This window comes from Carica papaya, chromosome 8 (genome assembly GCF_054855325.1).
Source record: "Carica papaya isolate Zhongbai chromosome 8, ASM5485532v1, whole genome shotgun sequence".
NCBI lineage: Eukaryota > Viridiplantae > Streptophyta > Magnoliopsida > Brassicales > Caricaceae > Carica > Carica papaya.
In genome coordinates this window covers 17,190,509-17,214,726 of record NC_142316.1, presented here as the reverse complement: position 1 = coordinate 17,214,726, position 24,218 = coordinate 17,190,509, and the positions used below count along the sequence as shown (strand labels likewise).

General features: G+C 46.4%; 5 non-coding genes and 37 pseudogenes across 5 annotated transcripts; 41 read left to right on the top strand and 1 right to left on the bottom strand.

The window, feature by feature from the left end:
- The first annotated feature begins 127 nt into the window (after positions 1-127).
- Positions 128-246, top strand: LOC148245151 (5S ribosomal RNA). The gene has a single exon (XR_015814319.1). It is a non-coding gene; the product is annotated as a 5S ribosomal RNA (ribosomal RNA).
- Positions 247-807: 561 nt separating this feature from the next.
- LOC148245150 (5S ribosomal RNA) lies at positions 808-925 on the top strand (annotated as a pseudogene).
- Positions 926-1,128: 203 nt separating this feature from the next.
- LOC148245149 (5S ribosomal RNA) lies at positions 1,129-1,247 on the top strand (annotated as a pseudogene).
- Positions 1,248-1,779: 532 nt separating this feature from the next.
- On the top strand, positions 1,780-1,898 carry LOC148245148 (5S ribosomal RNA; annotated as a pseudogene).
- Positions 1,899-2,108: 210 nt separating this feature from the next.
- On the top strand, positions 2,109-2,226 carry LOC148245147 (5S ribosomal RNA; annotated as a pseudogene).
- A 194-nt stretch (positions 2,227-2,420) lies between these two features.
- LOC148245146 (5S ribosomal RNA) lies at positions 2,421-2,538 on the top strand (annotated as a pseudogene).
- A 207-nt stretch (positions 2,539-2,745) lies between these two features.
- Positions 2,746-2,864, top strand: LOC148245145 (5S ribosomal RNA; annotated as a pseudogene).
- A 917-nt stretch (positions 2,865-3,781) lies between these two features.
- Positions 3,782-3,898, top strand: LOC148245144 (5S ribosomal RNA; annotated as a pseudogene).
- A 203-nt stretch (positions 3,899-4,101) lies between these two features.
- On the top strand, positions 4,102-4,220 carry LOC148245143 (5S ribosomal RNA; annotated as a pseudogene).
- Positions 4,221-4,428: 208 nt separating this feature from the next.
- LOC148245142 (5S ribosomal RNA) lies at positions 4,429-4,546 on the top strand. Its single transcript, XR_015814997.1, has one exon. It is a non-coding gene; the product is annotated as a 5S ribosomal RNA (ribosomal RNA).
- Positions 4,547-4,751: 205 nt separating this feature from the next.
- LOC148245141 (5S ribosomal RNA) lies at positions 4,752-4,870 on the top strand (annotated as a pseudogene).
- A 561-nt stretch (positions 4,871-5,431) lies between these two features.
- Positions 5,432-5,549, top strand: LOC148245140 (5S ribosomal RNA; annotated as a pseudogene).
- A 204-nt stretch (positions 5,550-5,753) lies between these two features.
- LOC148245139 (5S ribosomal RNA) lies at positions 5,754-5,872 on the top strand (annotated as a pseudogene).
- A 207-nt stretch (positions 5,873-6,079) lies between these two features.
- On the top strand, positions 6,080-6,197 carry LOC148245138 (5S ribosomal RNA; annotated as a pseudogene).
- A 563-nt stretch (positions 6,198-6,760) lies between these two features.
- On the top strand, positions 6,761-6,879 carry LOC148245137 (5S ribosomal RNA; annotated as a pseudogene).
- Positions 6,880-6,983: 104 nt separating this feature from the next.
- Positions 6,984-7,102, top strand: LOC148245136 (5S ribosomal RNA; annotated as a pseudogene).
- A 563-nt stretch (positions 7,103-7,665) lies between these two features.
- On the top strand, positions 7,666-7,784 carry LOC148245135 (5S ribosomal RNA; annotated as a pseudogene).
- Positions 7,785-8,341: 557 nt separating this feature from the next.
- Positions 8,342-8,460, top strand: LOC148245134 (5S ribosomal RNA; annotated as a pseudogene).
- A 1,188-nt stretch (positions 8,461-9,648) lies between these two features.
- Positions 9,649-9,766, top strand: LOC148245133 (5S ribosomal RNA; annotated as a pseudogene).
- A 204-nt stretch (positions 9,767-9,970) lies between these two features.
- Positions 9,971-10,089, top strand: LOC148245132 (5S ribosomal RNA; annotated as a pseudogene).
- A 562-nt stretch (positions 10,090-10,651) lies between these two features.
- On the top strand, positions 10,652-10,770 carry LOC148245131 (5S ribosomal RNA; annotated as a pseudogene).
- A 205-nt stretch (positions 10,771-10,975) lies between these two features.
- On the top strand, positions 10,976-11,094 carry LOC148245130 (5S ribosomal RNA). The gene has a single exon (XR_015815055.1). It is a non-coding gene; the product is annotated as a 5S ribosomal RNA (ribosomal RNA).
- A 561-nt stretch (positions 11,095-11,655) lies between these two features.
- Positions 11,656-11,774, top strand: LOC148245129 (5S ribosomal RNA; annotated as a pseudogene).
- A 466-nt stretch (positions 11,775-12,240) lies between these two features.
- Positions 12,241-12,359, top strand: LOC148245128 (5S ribosomal RNA; annotated as a pseudogene).
- Positions 12,360-12,918: 559 nt separating this feature from the next.
- Positions 12,919-13,037, top strand: LOC148245127 (5S ribosomal RNA; annotated as a pseudogene).
- Positions 13,038-13,558: 521 nt separating this feature from the next.
- Positions 13,559-13,677, top strand: LOC148245126 (5S ribosomal RNA; annotated as a pseudogene).
- A 202-nt stretch (positions 13,678-13,879) lies between these two features.
- Positions 13,880-13,997, top strand: LOC148245125 (5S ribosomal RNA; annotated as a pseudogene).
- Positions 13,998-14,556: 559 nt separating this feature from the next.
- On the top strand, positions 14,557-14,674 carry LOC148245124 (5S ribosomal RNA; annotated as a pseudogene).
- Positions 14,675-15,205: 531 nt separating this feature from the next.
- LOC148245123 (5S ribosomal RNA) lies at positions 15,206-15,324 on the top strand (annotated as a pseudogene).
- Positions 15,325-15,885: 561 nt separating this feature from the next.
- Positions 15,886-16,004, top strand: LOC148245122 (5S ribosomal RNA). The gene has a single exon (XR_015816050.1). It is a non-coding gene; the product is annotated as a 5S ribosomal RNA (ribosomal RNA).
- A 558-nt stretch (positions 16,005-16,562) lies between these two features.
- Positions 16,563-16,681, top strand: LOC148245121 (5S ribosomal RNA; annotated as a pseudogene).
- Positions 16,682-17,559: 878 nt separating this feature from the next.
- Positions 17,560-17,678, top strand: LOC148245120 (5S ribosomal RNA; annotated as a pseudogene).
- Positions 17,679-18,086: 408 nt separating this feature from the next.
- Positions 18,087-18,206, bottom strand: LOC148245119 (5S ribosomal RNA; annotated as a pseudogene).
- A 378-nt stretch (positions 18,207-18,584) lies between these two features.
- Positions 18,585-18,703, top strand: LOC148245118 (5S ribosomal RNA; annotated as a pseudogene).
- A 207-nt stretch (positions 18,704-18,910) lies between these two features.
- Positions 18,911-19,028, top strand: LOC148245117 (5S ribosomal RNA; annotated as a pseudogene).
- A 563-nt stretch (positions 19,029-19,591) lies between these two features.
- Positions 19,592-19,710, top strand: LOC148245116 (5S ribosomal RNA; annotated as a pseudogene).
- A 104-nt stretch (positions 19,711-19,814) lies between these two features.
- On the top strand, positions 19,815-19,933 carry LOC148245115 (5S ribosomal RNA; annotated as a pseudogene).
- Positions 19,934-20,496: 563 nt separating this feature from the next.
- On the top strand, positions 20,497-20,615 carry LOC148245114 (5S ribosomal RNA; annotated as a pseudogene).
- A 557-nt stretch (positions 20,616-21,172) lies between these two features.
- Positions 21,173-21,291, top strand: LOC148245113 (5S ribosomal RNA; annotated as a pseudogene).
- Positions 21,292-22,801: 1,510 nt separating this feature from the next.
- On the top strand, positions 22,802-22,920 carry LOC148245112 (5S ribosomal RNA; annotated as a pseudogene).
- A 562-nt stretch (positions 22,921-23,482) lies between these two features.
- On the top strand, positions 23,483-23,601 carry LOC148245111 (5S ribosomal RNA; annotated as a pseudogene).
- Positions 23,602-23,806: 205 nt separating this feature from the next.
- LOC148245110 (5S ribosomal RNA) lies at positions 23,807-23,925 on the top strand. Its single transcript, XR_015815054.1, has one exon. It is a non-coding gene; the product is annotated as a 5S ribosomal RNA (ribosomal RNA).
- The last annotated feature ends 293 nt before the right edge of the window (positions 23,926-24,218 follow it).

Below are 24,218 nucleotides of genomic sequence, written 5' to 3'. Positions count from 1 at the left end.
GAAGCAGGGGCATTTTAATCGATATTAGAACGAGAACGAGATGTGAAGTGTGAACGCACAAGGAAACAAATGACGGGAGGGGGAAGAAAGGAGAAGGAGTGTATGTATTTGCAGCACAAAATTAAACAGGTGCGATCATACCAGCACTAAAGCTCCGGATCCCATCAGAACTCCGCAGTTAAGTGTGCTTGGGCGAGAGTAGTACTCGGATGGGTGACCACCTGGGAAGCCCTCGTGTTGCACCTACATATTTTCGGATGGGTTGTTCAACGTTATGCGCGAATGGAATTATAAACCGCTGGTACAATTGCAAAGGTGAGTCACGGTGCCGGGGCATATTACTTGAAATTAGAACGAGAAAGAGAGATGCAGAGTGCACGCACAAGGAAACAAATGACGGGAGGGGGGATAGAAGGAGACAGAGTGTATGTATTTGCAGTGCAGAATGATACATGAGGGATCATACCAGCACTAATGCAACGGATTCTATCAGAACTCCGCAGTTAAGGGTGCTTGGGCGAGAAATGTACTCGGATTGGTGACCTCCTGCGAAGTCCTTATATTTCACCCATTTTCTTGGGAGGTCCTCATGTTGCACCCATCTTTTTGCAGATGATTCTTTTGACGTTACGCGCGACTTGATTTATGGTCCACAGGTTTATTCGCAAATGTGAGTCACGGGGCCGTGGCATTTTACTTGATATTAGAACGAGAACGGGAGGTGCAGTGCGCACGCAAAAGGAAACAAATGACGGGAGGAGGAAGAAAAGAGAAGGAGTGTATGTATTTGAAGCGCAAAATTAAACAAGTGGCATCATACCAGCACTAATGCACTCGATCCCATCAGAACTCTGCAGTTAAGTGTGCTTGGGCGAGAGTAGTACTCGGATGCGTGACCTCTTGGGAAGTCCTCGTATCGCAACAATTTTTTTTCAGATGTGTCGTTCAACGTTACGCGCTACTGGAACTATGGTCTGCTGGTTTATACGCAAATGTGAGTCAAGAATCAGGGGCATTTTAATCGATATTAGAACGAGAAGGAGAGGTGCAGTGTGAACGCACAAGGAAACAAATGATGGGAGGGGGGAGGGAAGAAGGAGTGTATGTATTTTCAGCACGAAATTAAACAGGTGCGGTCACACCAGCACAAAAGCACCGGATCCCATCAGAACTCCGCAGTTAAGTGTGCTTTGGCGAAAGTAGTTCAATGATGGGTTACCTCATGGGAAGTTCTCATATTGCACCCTTTTTTTTTTTTCTGACGTGCCGTTCGACGTTATGCGCGACTTAATTTATGGTCTGCAGGTTTATTCGCAAATGTGAGTCACGGCGCCGTGGCATTTTACTTAGATATTAGAACAAGTACGGAAGGTGCAGTGCGCTCGCACAAGGAAACAAATGACGGGAGGAGGAAGAAAAGATTAGGAGTGTATGTATTTGAAGCGCAAAATTAAACAAGTGGCATCATACCAGCACTAATGCACTGGATCCCATCAGAACTCTGCAGTTTAGCGTGCTTGGGCAAGAGTAGTACTCGGATGGGTGACTTCTTGAGAAGTCCTCGTATCACAACAATTTTTTTTCAGATAGGTCGTTTGACATTACGTGCGATTGGAACTATGTTCCGCTGGTTTATACGCAAATGTGAGTCAAGAATCAGGGGCATTTTAATCGATATTAGAACGAGAAGGAGAGGTGCAATGTGAACGCAAAAGGAAACAAATGATGGGAGGGCGGGAGGGAAGAAGAAGTGTATGTATTTTCAGCACGAAATTAAACAGGTGAGGTAACACCAGCACAAATGCACCGGATCCCATCAGAACTCTGCAGTTAAGTGTGCTTTGGCGAAAGTAGTACAATGATGGGTTACCTCCTGGGAAGTTCTCGTGTTGCACCCATTTTCTTTTCTTCAGATGTGTCGTTCGACGTTACGCGCGACTTTAATTATGGTCCGCAGATTTATTCGAATATGTGAGTCACGGCGCCGTGGCATTTTACTTGATATTAGAACGAGTACGGGAGGTGCAGTGCGCACGAACAAGGAAACAAATGTTGGGAGGAGGAAGAAAAGAGAAGGAGTGTATGTATTTGAAGCGCAAAATTAAACAAGTGGCATCATACCAGCACTAATGCACTGGATCCCATCAGAACTCTGCAGTTAAGTGTGCTTGGGCGAGAGTAGTACTCGGATGGGTGACCTCTTGGGAAGTCTTCGTATCGCAACAATTTTTTTTCAGATGGGTCATTCGACGTTACGCGCGACTGGAACTTTGGTCCGCTGGTTTAATGTGAGTCAAGAATCAGGGGTATTTTAATCGATATTATAACGATGAGAGGTGCAGTGTGAACGCACAAGGAAACAAATGATGGGAGGGGGGGAGGGAAGAAGGAGTGTATGTATTTTCAGCACAAAATTAAACAGGTGCTGTCACACCAGCACAAATGCACCGGATCCATCAGAACTCCGCAGTTAAGTGTGCTTTGGCGAAAGTAGTACAATGATGGGTTACCTCTTGGGAAGTTCTCGTGTTGCACCCATTTTTTTTTTCAGATGTGCCGTTCGATGTTACGCGCAACTTTAATTATGGTCCGCAGATTTATTCCCAAATGTGAGTCACGGCGCCGTGGCATTTTACTTGATATTTGAACGAGAACGAGAGGTGCAGTGCGCACGCACAAGGAAACAAATGACGGGAAGGGGAAGAAAGGAGAAGGAGTTTATGTATTTACAGCGCAAAATTAAATAGTTGCCATCATACCAGTACTAATGCACCGGATCCCATTAGAACTCTGCAGTTAAGTGTGCTTGGGCGAGAGTAGTACTCAGATGGGTGACCTCCTTGGAAGTCCTCCTGACGCACTATTTTTTTTTTCAGACGGGTCATTCGACGTTACGCGCGAATGGAACTAGGGTACACTGGTTTATACGCAAATGTGAGTCAAGAAGCAGGGGCATTTTAATCGATATTAGAACGAGAAGGAGAGATGCAGAGTGCACACACAAGGAAACAAATGACGGGAGGGGGGATGGAGGGAGAAAAAGTGTATGTATTTGCAGTGCAGAATGAAACATGAGCAATCATACCAGCACACGTGCAACGGATTCTATTAGAACTCCGCAAGTTAAGGGTGCTTGGGCGAGAGTAGCACTAGGATGGGTGACCTCCTGCGAAGTCCTTATATTTCACCCATTTTCTTTGGAAGTCCTCGTGTTGCACACATTTTTTTGCAGATGATTCTTTCGACGATACCCGCGACTTGAATTATGGTCCTTAGGTTTATTCGCAAATGTGAGTCACGGCACCGTAGATTTTTTCTTGATATTAGAACGAGCACGGGAGGTGCAGTGCGCACGCACAAGGAAACAAATGACGGGAGGGGGAAAAAAGGGGAATGAGTTTATTTATTTGCAGCGCAAAATTAAACAGGTGCGATCATACCAGCACTAATGCACCGGATCACATCAGAACTCCGCAGTTATGTGTGCTCGGGCGAGATTTGTGCTCGGATGGGTGACCTCCTGCGAAGTCCTTATATTTCACCCATTTTCTTGGGAGGTCCTCGTGTTGCACCCATCTTTTTGCAGATGATTCTTTCGACGTTACGCGGGACTTGATTTATGGTCCGCAGGTTTATTCGCAAATGTGAGTCACGACACTGTGGCATTTTACTTGATATTAGAACGATTACGAGAGGTGCAGTGCGCACCTATAAGGAAACAAATGACGGGAGGAGGAAGAAAAGAGAAGGAGTGTATGTATTTGAAGCGCAAAATTAAACAAGTGGCATCATACCAGCACTAATGCACTGGATCCCATCAGAACTCTGCAGTTAAGGGTGCTTGGGCGAGAGTAGTGCTCGGATGGGTGACCTCTTGGAAGTCCTCGTGTCGCAACAATTTTTTTCAGATGGGTCGTTCGACGTTACGCGCGACTAGAACTATGGTCCGCTGGTTTATACGCAAATGTGAGTCAAGAAAAAGGGGCATTTTAATCGATATTAGAATGAGAAGGAGAGGTGCAGTGTGAACCCACAAGGAAAAAAATGATGGGAGGGCGGGAGGGAAGAAGGAGTGTATGTATTTTCAGCATGAAATTAAACAGGTGCGGTCACACCAGCACAAATGCACCGGATCCCATCAGAATTCCGCAGGTAAGTATGCTTTGGCGAAAGTAGTACAATGATGGGTTACCTCCTGGGAAGTTCTCGTGTTGCACCCATTTTCTTTTTTTCAGATGTGCCGTTCGACGTTACGCGCGACTTTAATTATGGTCCGCAGATTTATTTGCAAATGTGAGTCACGGCGCCGTGGAATTTTGCTTGATATTTGAACGAGAATGAGAGGTGCAGTGCGCACGCACAAGGAAGCAAATGACGGGAGGGGGAAGAAAGGAGAAGGAGTTTATGTATTTGCAGGCGAAATTAAACAGGTGCGATCATACCAGCACTAATGCACCGGATCCCATCAGAACTCCGCAGTTAAGTGTGCTTGGGCGAGAGTAGTACTCGGATGGGTGACCTCCTGGAAGTCCTTGTGTCGCACCAATTTTTTTTCAGACCGGTCGTTCGACGTTACGCACGTCTGGAATTAGGGTCCGCTGGTTTATACGCAAATGTGAGTCAAGAAGCAGGGGCATTTTAATCGATATTAGAACGAGAATGAGAGTTGAAGTGTGAACGAACAAGGAAACAAATGACAGGAAGGGGAAGAAAGGAGAAGGAGTGTATGTATTTGCAGCGTGATATTAAACAGGTGCGATCATACCAGCACTAAATATCCGGATCCCATCAGAACTCCGCAGTTATGTGTGCTTGGGCGGGAGTAGTACTCGGATGGGTGACCACTTAGGAAGCCCTCGTGTTGCACCAATTTTTTTTCGGATGGGTTGTTCGACGTCACTTGTGAATGGAATTATAAACTGCTGGTTCATTTGCAAAGGTGAGTCACAGTGCCGGGGAATATTACTTGATATTAGAACGAGAAAGAGAGATGCATAGTGCACGCACAAGGAAATAAAAGACGGGAGGGGGGATGGAAGGAGAAAGAGTGTATGTATTTGCAGTGCAGAATGAAACATGAGGGATCATACCAGCACTAATGCAATGGATTCTATCAGAACTCCGCAGTTAAGGGTGCTTGAGCGAGAAAAGTACTCGGATGGGTGACCTCCTGCGAAGTCCTTATATTTCACCCATTTTCTTGGGAGGTCCTCGTGTTGCACCCATCTTTTTGCAGATGATTCTTTCGACGTTACGCGCGACTTGATTTATGGTCCGCAGGTTTATTCGCAAATGTGAGTCATGGCACCGTGGCATTTTTCTTGATATTAGAACGAGTAGGGGAGGTGTAGTGCGCACGCACAAGGAAACAAATGACAGGAGGAGGAAGAAAAGAGAAGGAGTGTATGTATTTGAAGCGCAAAATTAAACAAGTAGCATCATACCAGCACTAATGCACTGGATCCCATTAGAACTCTGTAGTTAAGTGTGCTTGGGCAAGAGTAGTACTCGGATGGGTGACCTCTTGGGAAGTCCTCGTATCGCAATAATATTTTTTCATATGGGTCGTTCGACGTTACGCGCGACTGGAACTATGGTCCGCTGGTTTATACGCAAATGTGAGTCAAGAATCAGGGGCATTTTAATCGATATTAGAACGAGAATGAGAGGTGCAGTGTGAACGCACAAGGAAACAAATGATGGGAGGGGGGGAGGGAAGAAGGAGTGTATGTTTTTTCAGCACAAAATTAAACAGGTGCGGTCACACCAGCACAAATGCACCGGATCCCATCAGAACTCCGCAGTTAACTGTGTTTTGGCGAAAGTAGTACAATGATGGGTTACCTCCTGGGAAGTTCTCGTGTTGCACCCATTTTTTTTTCCAGATGTGTCGTTCGACGTTACGCGCGACTTTAATTATGGTCCGCAGATTTATTCGCAAATGTGAGTCACGGCGCCGTGGTATTTTACTTGATATTTGAACGAGAACGAGAGGTGCAGTGCGCACGCACATGGAAACAAATGACGGGAGGGGGAAGAAAGGAGAAGGAGTTTATGTATTTGCAGGGCGAAATTAAACAGGTGCGATCATACCAGCACTAATGCACCGGATCCCATCAGAACTCTGCAGTTAAGTGTGCTTGGGCGAGAGTAGTACTCGGATGGGTGACCTCCTGGAAGTCCTTGTGTCGCACTAATTTTTTTTTTCAGACGGGTCGTTCGACGTTACGCGCGACTAGAACTAGGGTCCCCTGGTTTATACGCAAATGTGAGTCAAGAAGCAGGGGCATTTTAATCAATATTAGAACGAGAAGGAGAGATGTAGAGTGCACGCACAAGGAAACAAATGACGGGAGGGGGGATGGAGGGAGAAAAAGTGTATGTATTTGCAGCGCAGAATGAAACATGAGCAATCATACCAGCACCAATGCAACGGATTCTATCAAAACTCCGCAAGTTAAGGGTGCTTGGGCGAGTGTAGCACTGGGTTGGGTGACCTCCTGCGAAGTCCTTATATTTCACCCATTTTCTTAGGAAGTTCTCGTGTTGCACCCATTTTTTTGCAGATGATTCTTTCGACGATACGCGCGACTTGAATTATGGTCCTCAGGTTTATTCGCAAATGTGAGTCACGGCACCGTAGCATTTTACTTGATATTAGAACGAGCACGGGAGGTGCAGTGCGCACGCACAAGGAAACAAATGACGGGAGGGTGAAGAAAGGAGAAGGAGTTTATGTTTTTGCAGCGCAAAATTAAAAGGGTGCGATCATACCAGCACTAATGAACCAGATCCCATCAGAACTTCGCAGTTAAGTGCGCTTGGGCGAGAGTAGTACTCGGATGGGTGACCTCCTGGGAAGTTCTCATGTCGCACCAATTTTTTTTCAGACGGGTCGTTCGAGGTTACGCGCGACTGGATCTAAATGACGGGAGGGGGAAGAAAGGATAAGGAGTTTATGTATTTGCAGTGCAAAATTAAACAGGTGTGATCATACCAGCACTAATGCACCGGATCCCATCAGAACTCCGCAGGTAAGTGTGCTTGGGTGAGAGTAGTACTCGGATGGGTGACATCCTAGGAAGTCCACATGTCGCACTAATTTTTTTTTCAGACGGGTCGTTCGACGTTACGCACGACTGGAACTAGGGTCCACTGGTTTATACGCAAATGTGAGTCAAGAAGCAGGGGCATTTTAATCGATATTAGAACGAGAAGGAGAGATGCAGAGTGCACGCAAAAGGATACAAATGACAGGAGGGGGGATGGAGGGAAAAAAAAGTGTATGTATTTGCAGCGCAGAATGAAACATGAGCAATCATACCAGCACCAATGCAACGGATTCTATTAGAACTCCGCAAGTTAAGGGTTCTTGGGCGAGAGTAGCTCTAGGATGGGTGACCTCCTGCGAAGTCCTTATATTTCACCCATTTTCTTAGGAAGTCCTCGTGTTGCACCCATTTTTTTGCAGATGATTCTTTCGACGATACTCGCGACTTGAATTATGGTCCTCAGGTTTATTCGCAAATATGAGTCACGACACCGTAGCATTTTACTTGATATTAGAACGAGCACGGGAGGTGCAGTGCGCACGCACAAGGAAACAAATGACGGGAGGGGGAAGAAAGGAGAAGGAGTTTATGTTTTTGCAGCGCAGAATAAAATGGGTGCGATCATACCAGGACTAATGCACCGGATCCCATCAGAACTTCGCAGTGAAGTGCGCTTGGGCGAGAGTAGTACTCGGATGGGTGACCTCCTGGGAAGTCCTCGTGTCGCACTAATTTTTTTTTTAGACGGGTCGTTCGACGTTACGCGCGACGGGAACTGGGTTCCGCTGGTTTATACACAAATGTGAGTCAAGAAGCAGGGGCATTTTAATTGATATTAGAACGAGAAGGAGAGGTGCAGTGTGAACGCACAAGGAAACAATTGATGGGAGGGGGAGGAAAGAAGGAGTGTATGTATTTTCAGCACGAAATGAAACAAGTGCGATCATACCAGCATTAATGCAGCGGATTCTATCAGAACTCCGTAGGTAAGGGTGCTTCGGCGAGAGTAGTACTAGCATGGGTTACCTCCTGCGAAGTCCTTATATTTCACTCATTTTCTTGTGAAGTCCTCGTGTTGCACCCATTTTTTTGCAGATGATTCTTTCGACATTATGCGCGACTTGAATTATGGTCCTCAGGTTTATTCGTAAATGTGAGTCACGGCACCGTAGTATTTTACCTGATATTAGGATGAGCACGGGACGTGCAATGCGCACGCACAAGGAAACAAATGACGGGAGGTGGAAGAAAGGAGAAGGAGTTTATCTATTTGCAGCACGAAATTAAACGGGTGTGATCATACCAGCACTATTGCCCTGGATCCCATCAGTACTCCGCAGTTAAGTGTGCTTGGGCGAGAGTAGTACTCGGATGGGTGACCTCCTGGGAAGTCCTTGTGTTGCACCAATTTTTTTTCAGACGGGTCGTTCGACAATACGCGCGACTGGAACTATGGTCCGCTGGTTTATACGCAAATGAGGGTCAAGAATCAGGGGTATTTTAATCGATATTAGAACGAGAAGGAGAGGTGCAGTGTGAACGCACAAGGAAACAAATGATGGGAGGGGGGGAGGGAAGAAGGAGTGTATGTATTTTCAGCATGAAATTAAACAGGTGCGGTCATACTAGCACTAATGCATCAGATTCTATCAGAACTCCGTAGGTAAGGGTGCTTGGGCGAGAGTAGTACTAGCATGGGTTACCTCCTGCGAAGTCCTTATATTTCACCCATTTTCTTGTGAAGTCCTCGTGTTGCACCCATTTTTTTGCAGATGATTATTTCAACGTTACGCGCGACTTGAATTATGGTCCTCAGGTTTATTCGCAAATGTGAGTCACGGTGCTGTAGCATTTTCTTGATATATGAACGAGAACGGGAGGTGCAGTGCGCACGCACAAGGAAACAAATGACGGGAGGGGGAAGAAAGGGGAATGAGTTTATGTATTTGCAGCGCAAAATTAAACAGGTGCGATCATACCAGCACTAATGCACCGGATCCCATCAGAACTCTGCAGTGAAGTTTGCTTGGGCGAGATTAGTATTCGGATGGGTTGTTCGACGTTACACGCGAATGGAATTATAAACCGCTGGTTTATTTGCAAAGGTGAGTCACGGTGCCGGGGCATATTACTTGATATTAGAACGAGAAAGAGAGATGCAGAGTGCACGCACAAGGAAACAAATGACGGGAGGGGGGATGGGAGGAGAAAGAGTGTATGTATTTGCAGTGCAGAATTAAACAGGTGCGATCATACCAGCACTAATGCAGCGGATTCTATCAGAACTCCGTAGGTAAGGGTGCTTGGGCGAGAGTAGTACTAGCATGGCTTACCTCCTGCGAAGTCCTTATATTTCACCCATTTTCTTGTAAAGTTCTCGTGTTGAACCTATTTTTTTGCAAATGATTCTTTCGACGTTACGCGCGACTTGAATTATGGTCCTCAGGTCTATTCGCAAATGTGAGTCACGGCACCGTAGTATTTTACTTGATATTAGAACGAGCACGGGAGGTGCAGTGCACACGCACAAGGAAACAAATGACGGGAGGGGGAAGAAAGGAGAAGGAGTTTATGTATTTGCAGTTCGAAATTAAACGGGTGCGATCATACCAGCACTAATGCACTGGATCCCATCAGAACTCGGCAGTTAAGTGTGCTTGGGTGAGAGTAGTACTCGGATGGGTGACCTCTTGGGAAGTCCTTGTGTTCAACCAATTTTTTTCAGACGGGTCGTTCGACGTTACGCGCGACTGGAACTATGGTCCGCTGGTTTATACGCAAATGTGAGTCAAGAATCAGGGGTATTTTAATCGATATTAGAAGGAGAAGGAGAGGTGCAGTGTGAACGCACAAGGAAACAAATGATGGGAGGGGGGGAGGGAAGAAGGAGTGTATGTATTTTCAGCACGAAATTAAACAGGTGCGGTCACACCAGCACAAATGCACCGGATCCCATTAGAACTCCGCAGTTAAGTGTGCTTTGGCGAAAGTAGTACAATGATGGGTTACCTCCTGGGAAGTTCTCGTGTTGCACCCATTTTCTTTTTTTCAGATGTGCCGTTCGACGTTACGCGCGACTTTAATTATGGTCCGCAGATTTATTCGCAAATATGAGTTACGGCGCCGTGGCATTTTACTTGATATTTGAACAAGTACGAGAGGTGCAGTGCGCACGCACAAGGAAAAAAACACGGGAGGGGGAAGAAAGGAGAAAGAGTTTATGTATTTGCAGCGCGAAATGAAACAGGTGCGATCATACTAGCACTAATGCAACGGATTCTATCAGAACTCCATAGGTAAGGGTGCTTGGGCGAGAGTAGTACTAGCATGGGTTACCTCCTGGGAAGTCCTTATATTTCACCCATTTTCTTGTGAAGTCCTCGTGTTGCACCCATTTTTTTGCAGATGATTCTTTCGACGTAACGCGCGACTTGAATTATGGTCCTCAGGTTTATTCGCAAATGTGAGTCACGGCGCTGTAGCATTTTACTTGATATTAGAACGAGAACGGGAGGTACAATGCGCACGCACAAGGAAACAAATGACGGGAGGGGGAAGAGAGGGGAATGAGTTTATGTATTTGCAGCGCGAAATTAAACAGGTGAGATCATACTAGCACTAATGCACTGGATCCCATCAGAACTCCGCAGTGAAGTGTGCTTGGGCGAGATTAGTACTCGGATGGGTGACCTCCTGGGAAGTCCTCGTGTCGCACCAATTTTTTTTCAGACGGGTCGTTCGACTTTATGCGCGTCTGGAACTAGGGTCCGCTGGTTTATACGCAAATGTGAGTCAAGATGCAGGGGCATTTTAATCGACATTAGAACGAGAATGAGAGGTGAAGTGTGAACGCACAAGGAAACAAATGACAGGAGGGGGAAGAAAGGAGAAGGAGTGTATGTATTTGCAGTGCGAAAGTAAACAGGTGCGATCATACCAGCACTAAAGCTCCGGATCCCATCAGAACTCTGCAGTTAAGTGTGCTTGGGCGAGCATAGTACTCGGATGGGTGACCACTTGGGAAGCCCTCGTGTTGCACCTATTTTTTTTCGGATGGGTTGTTAGATGTTACGCGCGAATAGAATTATAAACCGCTGGTTCATTTGCAAAGATGAGTCACGGTGCCGGGGTATATTACTTGATATTAGAACGAGAAAGAGAAATGCAGAGTGCACGCACAAGGAAACAAATGACGGGAGGGGGGATGGGAGGAGAAAGAGTGTATGTATTTGCAGCGCAGAATGAAACATGAGCGATCATACCAGCACCAATGAAACGGATTCTATCAGAACTCCGCAAGTTAAGGGTGCTTGGGCGAGAGTAGCACTAGGATGGGTGACCTCATGCGAAGTCCTTATATTTCACCTATTTTCTTAGGAAGTCCTCGTGTTGCACCCATTTTTTTGCAGATGATTCTTTCGACGTTACGCGCGACTTGAATTATGGTCGTCAGGTTTATTCGCCAATGTGAGTCACGGCACCGTAGCATTTTACTTGATATTAGAACGAGCACGGGAGGTGCAGTGCACACGCACAAGAAAACAAATGATGGGAGGGGGAAGAAAGGAGAAGGAATTTATGTATTTGCAGCGCAACATTAAACAGGTGCGATCATACTAGCACTAATGCACCGTATCCCATCAGAACTCCGCAGTTAAGTGTGCTTGGGTGAGAGTAGTACTCGGATAAGTGACCTCCTGGGAAGTCCTCGTGTCGCACTAATTTTTTTTTCAAACGGGTCGTTCGACGTTACGCGCGACTGGAACTAGGGTCCACGTGTTTTTACGCAAATGTGAGTCAAGAAGCAGGGGCATTTTAATCGATATTAGAACGAGAAGGAGAGATGCAGAGTGCACGCACAAGGAAACAAATGACGGGAGGGGGGATGGAGGGAGAAAAAGTGTTTGTATTTGCAGCGCCGAATGAAACATGAGCAATCATACCAGCACCAATACAACGGATTCTATCAGAACTCCGCAAGTTAAGGGTGCTTGGGCGAGAGTAGCATTAGGATGGGTGACCTCCTGCGAAGTCCTTATATTTCACCAATTTTTTTGCAGATGATTCTTTCGACGATACACGGGACTTTAATTATGGTCCTCAGATTTATTCGCAAATGTGAGTCACAGCACCGTAGCATTTTACTTGATATTAGAACGAGCTCGGTAGGTGCAGTGCGGAATTAAACGGGTGCGATCATACCATCACTAATGCACCGGATCCCATCAGAACTCCGCAGTTAACTGTGCTTGGACGAGAGTAGTTCTCGGATGGGTGACCTCCTGGGAAGTCCTCGTGTCGCACCAATTTTTTTTCACACGGGTAATTCGACGTTACGCTCGACTGGAACTGGGGTCCGCTGGTTTCTACGCAATTGTGAGTCAAGAAGCAAGGGCATTTTAATCGATATTTGAACGAGAACGAGAGGTGCAGTGCGCACGCACAAGGAAACAAATGACGGGAGGGGGAAGAAAGGAGAAGGAGTTTATGTATTTGCAGCGCGAAATGAAACAGGTGCGATCATACCAGCACTAATGCAACGGATTCTATTAGAACTCCGTAGGTAAGGGTGCTTGGGCGAGAGTAGTACTAGCATGGGTTACCTCCTGCGAAGTCCTTATATTTCACCCATTTTCTTGTGAAGTCCTCGTTTTGCACCCATTTTTTTGCAGATGATTCTTTCGACATTACGCGCGACTTGAATTATGGTCCTCAGGTTTATTCGCAAATATGAGTCACGGTACTGTAGCATTTTACTTGATATTAGAACGAGAACGGGAAGTGCAGTGCGCACGCACAAGGAAACAAATGACGGGAGGGGGAAGAAAGGGGAATGAGTTTATATATTTGCAGCGCAAAATTAAACAGGTGCGATCATACCAGCACTAATGTACCGGATCCCATCAGAACTACGCAGTGAAGTGTGCTTGGGTGAGATTAGTACTCGGATGGGTGACCTCCTGGGAAGTCCTCGTGTCGCACCAATTTTTTTTCAGACGGGTCGTTCGACGTTACGCGCGACTGGAACTAGGGTCCGCTGGTTTATACGCAAATGTGAGTCAAGAAGCAGGGGCATTTTAATCGATATTAGAACGAGAAGGAGAGGTGAAGTGTGAACGCACAAGGAAACAAATGACGGAGGGGGAAGAGGGGAGAAGGAGTGTATGTATTTGCAGCGCGAAATTAAACAGGTGCGATCGTACCAGCACTAAAGCCCCGGATCCCATCAGAACTCCGCAGTTAGGTGTGTTTGGGCGAGAGTATTACTCGGAAGGGTGACCTCTTGGGAAGTCCTTATATTTCACCCATTTTCTTGTGAAGTCCTCGTGTTGCACCCATTTTTTTGCAGATGATTCTTTCGACGTTACGCGCGACTTGAATTATGGTCCTCAGGTTTATTCGCAAATGTGAGTCACGGCGCTGTAGCATTTTACTTGATATTAGAACGAGAACGGGAGGGGGAAGAAATGGTAATGAGTTTATGTATTTGCAGCGCGAAATTAAACAGGTGCGATCATACCAGCACTAATGCACCGGATCCCATCAGAACTCCGCAGTGAATTGTGCTTGGGCGAGATTAGTACTCGGATGGGTGACCTCCTGGGAAGTCCTCGTGTCGCACAAATTTTTTTTTAGACTGGTCGTTCGACGTTACGCGTGTCTGGAACTAGGGTCCGCTGGTTTATACGCAAATGTGAGTCAAGAAGCAGGGGCATTTTAATCGATATTAGAACGAGAATGAGAGGTGAAGTGTGAACGCACAGGGAAACAAATGACGGGAGGGGGAAGAAAGGAGGAGTGTATGTATTTGCAGCGCGAAATTAAAGAGGTGCGATCATAGCAGCACTGAAGCCCCGGATCCCATCAGAACTCCGCAGTTAAGTGTGCTTGGCGAGAATAGTACTCTGATGGGTGACCACCTGGGAAGCCCTCATGTTGCACCTATTTTTTTTCGGATGGGTTGTTCGACGTTACGCGCGAATGAAATTATAAACCGCTGGTTCATTTGCAAAGGTGAGTCACGGTGCCGGGGCATATTACTTGATATTAGAACGAGAAAGAGAGATGCAGAGTGCACGCACAAGGAAACAAATGACGGGAGGGGGGATGGGAGGAGAAAGAGTATGTATTTGCAGTGCAGAATGAAACATGAGGGATCATACTAGCACTAATGCAACGGATTCTATCAGAACTCCGCAGTTAAGGGTTCTTGGGCGAGAAAAGTACTCGGATGGGTGACCTCCTGCGAAGTCCTTATATTTCACCCATTTTCTTGGGAGGTCGTCGTGTTGCACCCATCTTTTTGCAGATGATTCTTTCGACGTTACGCGCGACTTGATTTATGGTCCGCAGGTTTATTCGCAAATGTGAGTCACGGAGCCGTGGCATTTTACTTGATATTAGAACGAGTACGGGAGGTGCAGTGCGCACGCACAAGGAAACAAATGACGGGAGGAGGAAGAAAAGAGAAAGAGTGTATGTATTTGAAGCGCAAAGTTAAACAAGTGGCATTATACCAGTACTAATGCACTGGATCCCATCAGAACTCTGCAGTTAAGCGTGCTTGGGTTAGAGTAGTACTCGGATGGGTGACCTCTTGGGAAGTCCTCGTATCGCAACAATTTTTTTTCAGATGGGTCGTTCGACGTTACGCACGACTGGAACTATGGTCCGCTGGTTTATACGCAAATGTGAGTCAAGAATCAGGGGCATTTTAATCGATATTAGAACGAGAAGGAGAGGTGCAGTGTGAACGCACAAGGAAACAAATGATTGGAGGGGGGAGGGAAGAAGGAGTGTATGTATTTTCAGCACGAAATTAAACAGGTGCGGTCACACCAGCACAAATGCACCGGATCCCATCAGAACTCTACAGTTAAGTGTGCTTTGGCAAAAGTAGTACAATAATGCGTTACCTCTTGGGAAGTTCTCGTTTTACACCCATTTTCTTTTTTTCAGATGTGCAGTTCGAAGTTACGCGCGACTTTAATTATGGTCCGCAGATTTATTCGCAAATGTGAGTCACGACGCCATGGCATTTTACTTGATATTTGAACGACAACGAGAGGTGCAGTGCGCACGCACAAGGAAACAAATGACGGGAGGGGGAATAAAGGTGAAGGAGTTTATGTATTTGCAGCGCAAAATTAAACAGTTGCTATCATACCAGCACTAATGCACCGGATCCCATCAGAACTCCGCAGTTAAGTTTGCTTGGGCGAGAGTAGTACTCGGATGGGTGACCTCCTAGGAAGTCCTCTTGTCGTATTAATTTTTTTTTCAGACGGGTCATTCGACGTTACGCGCGACAAGAACTAGGGTCCACTGGTTTATAAGCAAATGTGAGTCAAGAAGCAGGGGCATTTTAATCGATATTAGAACGAAAAGGAGAGATGCAGAGTGCAGGCACAAAGAAATAAATGACGGGAGGGGGGATGGAGGGAGAAAAAGTGTATGTATTTGCAGCGCAGAATAAAACATGAGCAATCGTACCAGCACGAATGCAACAGATTCTATCAGAAATCCGCAAGTTATGGGTGCTTGGGCGAGAGTAGCACTAGGATGGGTGACCTCCTGCGAAGTCCTTATATTTCACCCATTTTCTTTGGAAGTCCTCGTGTTGCACCCATTTTTTTGCAGATGATTCTTTCGACGATAAGTGCGACTTGAATGATGGTCCTCAGGTTCATTCACAAATGTGAGTCACGGCACCTTAGCATTTTATTGATATTAGAACGAGCACGGGAGGTGCAGTGCGCACGCACAAGGAAACAAATGACGGGAGGGGGAAGAAAGGAGAAGGAGTTTATGTATTTGCAGTGCAGAATTAAACGGGTGCGATCATACCAGCACTAAAGCACCGGATCCCATCAGAACTCTGCAGTTAAGAGTGCTTGGGCGAGAGTAGTACTCGGATGGGTGACCTCTTGGGAAGTTCTCGTGTCGCACCAATTTTTTTTCAGACGGGTCGTTCGACGTTACGCGCGACTGGAACTAGGGTCCGCTGGTTTATACGCAAATGTGAGTCAAGAAGCAGGGGCATTTTAAACGATATTAGAACGAGAAGGAGAGGTGCAGTGTGAACGCACAAGGAAATAATTGATGGGAGGGGGAGGGAAGGAGAAGGAGTGTATGTATTTTTAGCGCGAAATGAAACAGGTGCGATCATACCACACTAATGCAATGGATTCTATCAGAACTCCGTAGGTAAGGGTGCTTGGGCGAGAGTAGTACTAACATGGGTTACCTCCTGCGAAGTCCTTATATTTCACCCATTTTCTTGTGAAGTTCTCGTGTTGCACCCATTTTTTTGCAGATGATTCTTTCGACGTTACGCGCGACTTGAATTATGGTCCTCAGGTTTATTCGCAAATGTGAGTCACGGTGCTGTAGCATTTTACTTGATATTAGAACGAGAACGGGAGGTTTAGCGCGCACGAACAAGGAAACAAATGACGGGAGGAGGAAGAAAAGAGAAGGAGTGTATGTATTTGCAGCGCAAAACTAAACAGGTGCGGTCTTACCAGCACTAAAGCCCCGGATCCCATCAGAACTCCGCAGTTAATTGTGCTTGGGCGAGAGTAGTACTCGGATGGGTGACCTCCTGGGAAGTCCTCGTGTCGCACCAATTTTTTTTCAGACGGGTCGTTCGACGTTACGCGCGACTGAAACTAGGGTCCGCTGGTTTATACGCAAATGTGAGTCAAGAAGCAGGGGCATTTTAATCGATATTAGAACCAGAAGGATAGGTGCAGTGTGAACGCACAAGGAAACAATTGATGGGAGGGGGAGGGAAGGAGAAGGAGTGTATGTATTTTCAGCACGAAATGAAACAGGTGCGATCATACCATCACTAATGCAACGGATTCTATCAGAACTCTGTAGGTAAGGGTGCTTGGGCGAGAGTAGTACTAGCATGGCTTACCTCCTGCGAAGTCCTTATATTTCACCCATTTTCTTGGGAGGTCCTCGTGTTGCACCCATGTTTTTGCCGATGATTCTTTCGACGTTACGTGCGACTTGATTTATGGTCCGCAGGTTTATTTCCAAATGTGAATCACGGCGCTGTGGCATTTACTTGATATTAGAACGAGTACAGAAGGTGCAGTGCGCACGCACAAGGAAACAAATAACGGATGAGGAAGAAAAGAGAATAAGTGTATGTATTTATAGTGCAAAATTAAACAAGCGGCATCATACCAGCACTAATGCACTGGATCCTATCAGTACTCTGCAGTTAATTGTGCTTTGGCGAGAGTAGTACTCGGATGGGTGACCTCTTAGGAGGTCCTCGTATCGCAACAATTTTTTTTTAGATGGTTCGTTCGACGTTACGCGCGACTGGAACTATGGTCCGCTGGTTTATACGCAAATGTGAGTCAAGAATAAGGGGCATTTTAATCGATATTAGAACGAGAAGGAGAGGTGCAGTGTGAACGCACAAGGAAACAAATGATGGGAGGGGGGGAGGGAAGAACTCGTATGTATTTTCAGCACGAAATTAAACAGGTGCGGTCACACCAGCACAAATGCACCGGATCCCATCAGAACTCCGCAATTAAGTGTGCTTTGGCGAAAGTAGTACAATGATGGGTTACCTCCTGGGAGGTTCACGTGTTGAACCCATTTTTTTTTTCAGATGTGCCGTTCGACGTTACGCGCGACTTTAATTTTGCGCTTCAAATACATACACTCCTTCTCTTTTCTTCCACCTCCCGTCATTTGTTTCCTTGTGCGTGCGCACTGCACCTCCCGTACTCGTTCTAATATCAAGTAAAATGCCACGGTGCCGTGACTCACATTTGCGAATAAACCTGCGGACCATAAATCAAGTCGCGCGTATCATCGAAAGAATCATCTACAAAAAAATGGGTGCAACACGAGGACTTCACAAGAAAATGGGTGAAATATAAGGACTTCGCAGGAGGTAACCCATGCTAGTACTACTCTCGCCCAAGCACCCTTACTTACGGAGTTCTGATAGAATCCGTTGCATTAGTGCTGGTATGATCGCACCTGTTTCATTTCGTGCGGAAAATACATACACGAGGACTTCCCAGGAGGTCACCCATCCGAGTACTACTCTCGCCCAAACACACTTAACTGCGGAGTTATGATGGGATCCGGTGCATTAGTGGTGGTATGATCGCATTCGTTTAATTCCGCGCTGCAAATACATAAACTCCTTCTCCTTTCTTCCCCCTCCCGTCATATGTTTCCTTGTGCGTGCGCTCTGCATCTCTCTCTCTCGTTCTAATATCAAGTAGTATGCCCTGGCATCGTGACTCACCTTTGCAAATGAACCAGCGGTTTATAATTCCATTCGCGCGTAACGTCGAACAACCCATTCGACGTTACGCGCGACTGGAACTATGGTCCGCTGGTTTATACGCAAATGTGAGTCAAGAATCAGGGGCATTTTAATCGATATTAGAACGAGAATGAGAGGTGCAGTGTGAACGCACAAGGAAACAAATGATGGGAGGGGGGGAGGGAAGAAGGAGTGTATGTTTTTTCAGCACAAAATTAAACAGGTGCGGTCACACCAGCACAAATGCACCGGATCCCATCAGAACTCCGCAGTTAACTGTGTTTTGGCGAAAGTAGTACAATGATGGGTTACCTCCTGGGAAGTTCTCGTGTTGCACCCATTTTTTTTTCCAGATGTGTCGTTCGACGTTACGCGCGACTTTAATTATGGTCCGCAGATTTATTCGCAAATGTGAGTCACGGCGCCGTGGTATTTTACTTGATATTTGAACGAGAACGAGAGGTGCAGTGCGCACGCACATGGAAACAAATGACGGGAGGGGGAAGAAAGGAGAAGGAGTTTATGTATTTGCAGGGCGAAATTAAACAGGTGCGATCATACCAGCACTAATGCACCGGATCCCATCAGAACTCTGCAGTTAAGTGTGCTTGGGCGAGAGTAGTACTCGGATGGGTGACCTCCTGGAAGTCCTTGTGTCGCACTAATTTTTTTTTTCAGACGGGTCGTTCGACGTTACGCGCGACTAGAACTAGGGTCCCCTGGTTTATACGCAAATGTGAGTCAAGAAGCAGGGGCATTTTAATCAATATTAGAACGAGAAGGAGAGATGTAGAGTGCACGCACAAGGAAACAAATGACGGGAGGGGGGATGGAGGGAGAAAAAGTGTATGTATTTGCAGCGCAGAATGAAACATGAGCAATCATACCAGCACCAATGCAACGGATTCTATCAGAACTCCGCAAGTTAAGGGTGCTTGGGCGAGTGTAGCACTGGGTTGGGTGACCTCCTGCGAAGTCCTTATATTTCACCCATTTTCTTAGGAAGTTCTCGTGTTGCACCCATTTTTTTGCAGATGATTCTTTCGACGATACGCGCGACTTGAATTATGGTCCTCAGGTTTATTCGCAAATGTGAGTCACGGCACCGTAGCATTTTACTTGATATTAGAACGAGCACGGGAGGTGCAGTGCGCACGCACAAGGAAACAAATGACGGGAGGGTGAAGAAAGGAGAAGGAGTTTATGTTTTTGCAGCGCAAAATTAAAAGGGTGCGATCATACCAGCACTAATGAACCAGATCCCATCAGAACTTCGCAGTTAAGTGCGCTTGGGCGAGAGTAGTACTCGGATGGGTGACCTCCTGGGAAGTTCTCATGTCGCACCAATTTTTTTTCAGACGGGTCGTTCGAGGTTACGCGCGACTGGATCTAAATGACGGGAGGGGGAAGAAAGGATAAGGAGTTTATGTATTTGCAGTGCAAAATTAAACAGGTGTGATCATACCAGCACTAATGCACCGGATCCCATCAGAACTCCGCAGGTAAGTGTGCTTGGGTGAGAGTAGTACTCGGATGGGTGACATCCTAGGAAGTCCACATGTCGCACTAATTTTTTTTTCAGACGGGTCGTTCGACGTTACGCACGACTGGAACTAGGGTCCACTGGTTTATACGCAAATGTGAGTCAAGAAGCAGGGGCATTTTAATCGATATTAGAACGAGAAGGAGAGATGCAGAGTGCACGCAAAAGGATACAAATGACGGGAGGGGGGATGGAGGGAAAAAAAAGTGTATGTATTTGCAGCGCAGAATGAAACATGAGCAATCATACCAGCACCAATGCAACGGATTCTATTAGAACTCCGCAAGTTAAGGGTTCTTGGGCGAGAGTAGCTCTAGGATGGGTGACCTCCTGCGAAGTCCTTATATTTCACCCATTTTCTTAGGAAGTCCTCGTGTTGCACCCATTTTTTTGCAGATGATTCTTTCGACGATACTCGCGACTTGAATTATGGTCCTCAGGTTTATTCGCAAATATGAGTCACGACACCGTAGCATTTTACTTGATATTAGAACGAGCACGGGAGGTGCAGTGCGCACGCACAAGGAAACAAATGACGGGAGGGGGAAGAAAGGAGAAGGAGTTTATGTTTTTGCAGCGCAGAATAAAATGGGTGCGATCATACCAGGACTAATGCACCGGATCCCATCAGAACTTCGCAGTGAAGTGCGCTTGGGCGAGAGTAGTACTCGGATGGGTGACCTCTTGGGAAGTCCTCGTGTCGCACTAATTTTTTTTTTAGACGGGTCGTTCGACGTTACGCGCGACGGGAACTGGGTTCCGCTGGTTTATACACAAATGTGAGTCAAGAAGCAGGGGCATTTTAATTGATATTAGAACGAGAAGGAGAGGTGCAGTGTGAACGCACAAGGAAACAATTGATGGGAGGGGGAGGAAAGAAGGAGTGTATGTATTTTCAGCACGAAATGAAACAAGTGCGATCATACCAGCACTAATGCAGCAGATTCTATCAGAACTCCGTAGGTAAGGGTGCTTCGGCGAGAGTAGTACTAGCATGGGTTACCTCCTGCGAAGTCCTTATATTTCACTCATTTTCTTGTGAAGTCCTCGTGTTGCACCCATTTTTTTGCAGATGATTCTTTCGACATTATGCGCGACTTGAATTATGGTCCTCAGGTTTATTCGTAAATGTGAGTCACGGCACCGTAGTATTTTACCTGATATTAGGATGAGCACGGGACGTGCAATGCGCACGCACAAGGAAACAAATGACGGGAGGTGGAAGAAAGGAGAAGGAGTTTATCTATTTGCAGCACGAAATTAAACGGGCGCGATCATACCAGCACTATTGCCCTGGATCCCATCAGTACTCCGCAGTTAAGTGTGCTTGGGCGAGAGTAGTACTCGGATGGGTGACCTCCTGGGAAGTCCTTGTGTTGCACCAATTTTTTTTCAGACGGGTCGTTCGACAATACGCGCGACTGGAACTATGGTCCGCTGGTTTATACGCAAATGAGGGTCAAGAATCAGGGGTATTTTAATCGATATTAGAACGAGAAGGAGAGGTGCAGTGTGAACGCACAAGGAAACAAATGATGGGAGGGGGGGAGGGAAGAAGGAGTGTATGTATTTTCAGCATGAAATTAAACAGGTGTGGTCATACTAGCACTAATGCATCAGATTCTATCAGAACTCCGTAGGTAAGGGTGCTTGGGCGAGAGTAGTACTAGCATGGGTTACCTCCTGCGAAGTCCTTATATTTCACCCATTTTCTTGTGAAGTCCTCGTGTTGCACCCATTTTTTTGCAGATGATTCTTTCAACGTTACGCGCGACTTGAATTATGGTCCTCAGGTTTATTCGCAAATGTGAGTCACGGTGCTGTAGCATTTTCTTGATATATGAACGAGAACGGGAGGTGCAGTGCGCACGCACAAGGAAACAAATGACGGGAGGGGGAAGAAAGGGGAATGAGTTTATGTATTTGCAGCGCAAAATTAAACAGGTGCGATCATACCAGCACTAATGCACCGGATCCCATCAGAACTCTGCAGTGAAGTTTGCTTGGGCGAGATTAGTATTCGGATGGGTTGTTCGACGTTACACGCGAATGGAATTATAAACCGCTGGTTTATTTGCAAAGGTGAGTCACGGTGCCGGGGCATATTACTTGATATTAGAACGAGAAAGAGAGATGCAGAGTGCACGCACAAGGAAACAAATGACGGGAGGGGGGATGGGAGGAGAAAGAGTGTATGTATTTGCAGTGCAGAATTAAACAGGTGCGATCATACCAGCACTAATGCAGCGGATTCTATCAGAACTCCGTAGGTAAGGGTGCTTGGGCGAGAGTAGTACTAGCATGGCTTACCTCCTGCGAAGTCCTTATATTTCACCCATTTTCTTGTAAAGTTCTCGTGTTGAACCTATTTTTTTGCAAATGATTCTTTCGACGTTACGCGCGACTTGAATTATGGTCCTCAGGTCTATTCGCAAATGTGAGTCACGGCACCGTAGTATTTTACTTGATATTAGAACGAGCACGGGAGGTGCAGTGCACACGCACAAGGAAACAAATGACGGGAGGGGGAAGAAAGGAGAAGGAGTTTATGTATTTGCAGTTCGAAATTAAACGGGTGCGATCATACCAGCACTAATGCACTGGATCCCATCAGAACTCGGCAGTTAAGTGTGCTTGGGTGAGAGTAGTTCTCGGATGGGTGACCTCTTGGGAAGTCCTTGTGTTCAACAAATTTTTTTCAGACGGGTCGTTCGACGTTACGCGCGACTGGAACTATGGTCCCCTGGTTTATACGCAAATGTGAGTCAAGAATCAGGGGTATTTTAATCGATATTAGAAGGAGAAGGAGAGGTGCAGTGTGAACGCACAAGGAAACAAATGATGGGAGGGGGGGAGGGAAGAAGGAGTGTATGTATTTTCAGCACGAAATTAAACAGGTGCGGTCACACCAGCACAAATGCACCGGATCCCATTAGAACTCCGCAGTTAAGTGTGCTTTGGCGAAAGTAGTACAATGATGGGTTACCTCCTGGGAAGTTCTCGTGTTGCACCCATTTTCTTTTTTTCAGATGTGCCGTTCGACGTTACGCGCGACTTTAATTATGGTCCGCAGATTTATTCGCAAATATGAGTCACGGCGCCGTGGCATTTTACTTGATATTTGAACGAGCACGAGAGGTGCAGTGCGCACGCACAAGGAAAAAAACACGGGAGGGGGAAGAAAGGAGAAAGAGTTTATGTATTTGCAGCGCGAAATGAAACAGGTGCGATCATACTAGCACTAATGCAACGGATTCTATCAGAACTCCATAGGTAAGGGTGCTTGGGCGAGAGTAGTACTAGCATGGGTTACCTCCTGGGAAGTCCTTATATTTCACCCATTTTCTTGTGAAGTCCTCGTGTTGCACCCATTTTTTTGCAGATGATTCTTTCGACGTAACGCGCGACTTGAATTATGGTCCTCAGGTTTATTCGCAAATGTGAGTCACGGCGCTGTAGCATTTTACTTGATATTAGAACGAGAACGGGAGGTACAATGCGCACGCACAAGGAAACAAATGACGGGAGGGGGAAGAAAGGGGAATGAGTTTATGTATTTGCAGCGCGAAATTAAACAGGTGAGATCATACTAGCACTAATGCACTGGATCCCATCAGAACTCCGCAGTGAAGTGTGCTTGGGCGAGATTAGTACTCGGATGGGTGACCTCCTGGGAAGTCCTCGTGTCGCACCAATTTTTTTTCAGACGGGTCGTTCGACTTTATGCGCGTCTGGAACTAGGGTCCGCTGGTTTATACGCAAATGTGAGTCAAGATGCAGGGGCATTTTAATCGATATTAGAACGAGAATGAGAGGTGAAGTGTGAACGCACAAGGAAACAAATGACAGGAGGGGGAAGAAAGGAGAAGGAGTGTATGTATTTGCAGTGCGAAAGTAAACAGGTGCGATCATACCAGCACTAAAGCTCCGGATCCCATCAGAACTCTGCAGTTAAGTGTGCTTGGGCGAGCATAGTACTCGGATGGGTGACCACTTGGGAAGCCCTCGTGTTGCACCTATTTTTTTTCGGATGGGTTGTTAGATGTTACGCGCGAATAGAATTATAAACCGCTGGTTCATTTGCAAAGATGAGTCACGGTGCCGGGGTATATTACTTGATATTAGAACGAGAAAGAGAAATGCAGAGTGCACGCACAAGGAAACAAATGACGGGAGGGGGGATGGGAGGAGAAAGAGTGTATGTATTTGCAGCGCAGAATGAAACATGAGCGATCATACCAGCACCAATGAAACGGATTCTATCAGAACTCCGCAAGTTAAGGGTGCTTGGGCGAGAGTAGCACTAGGATGG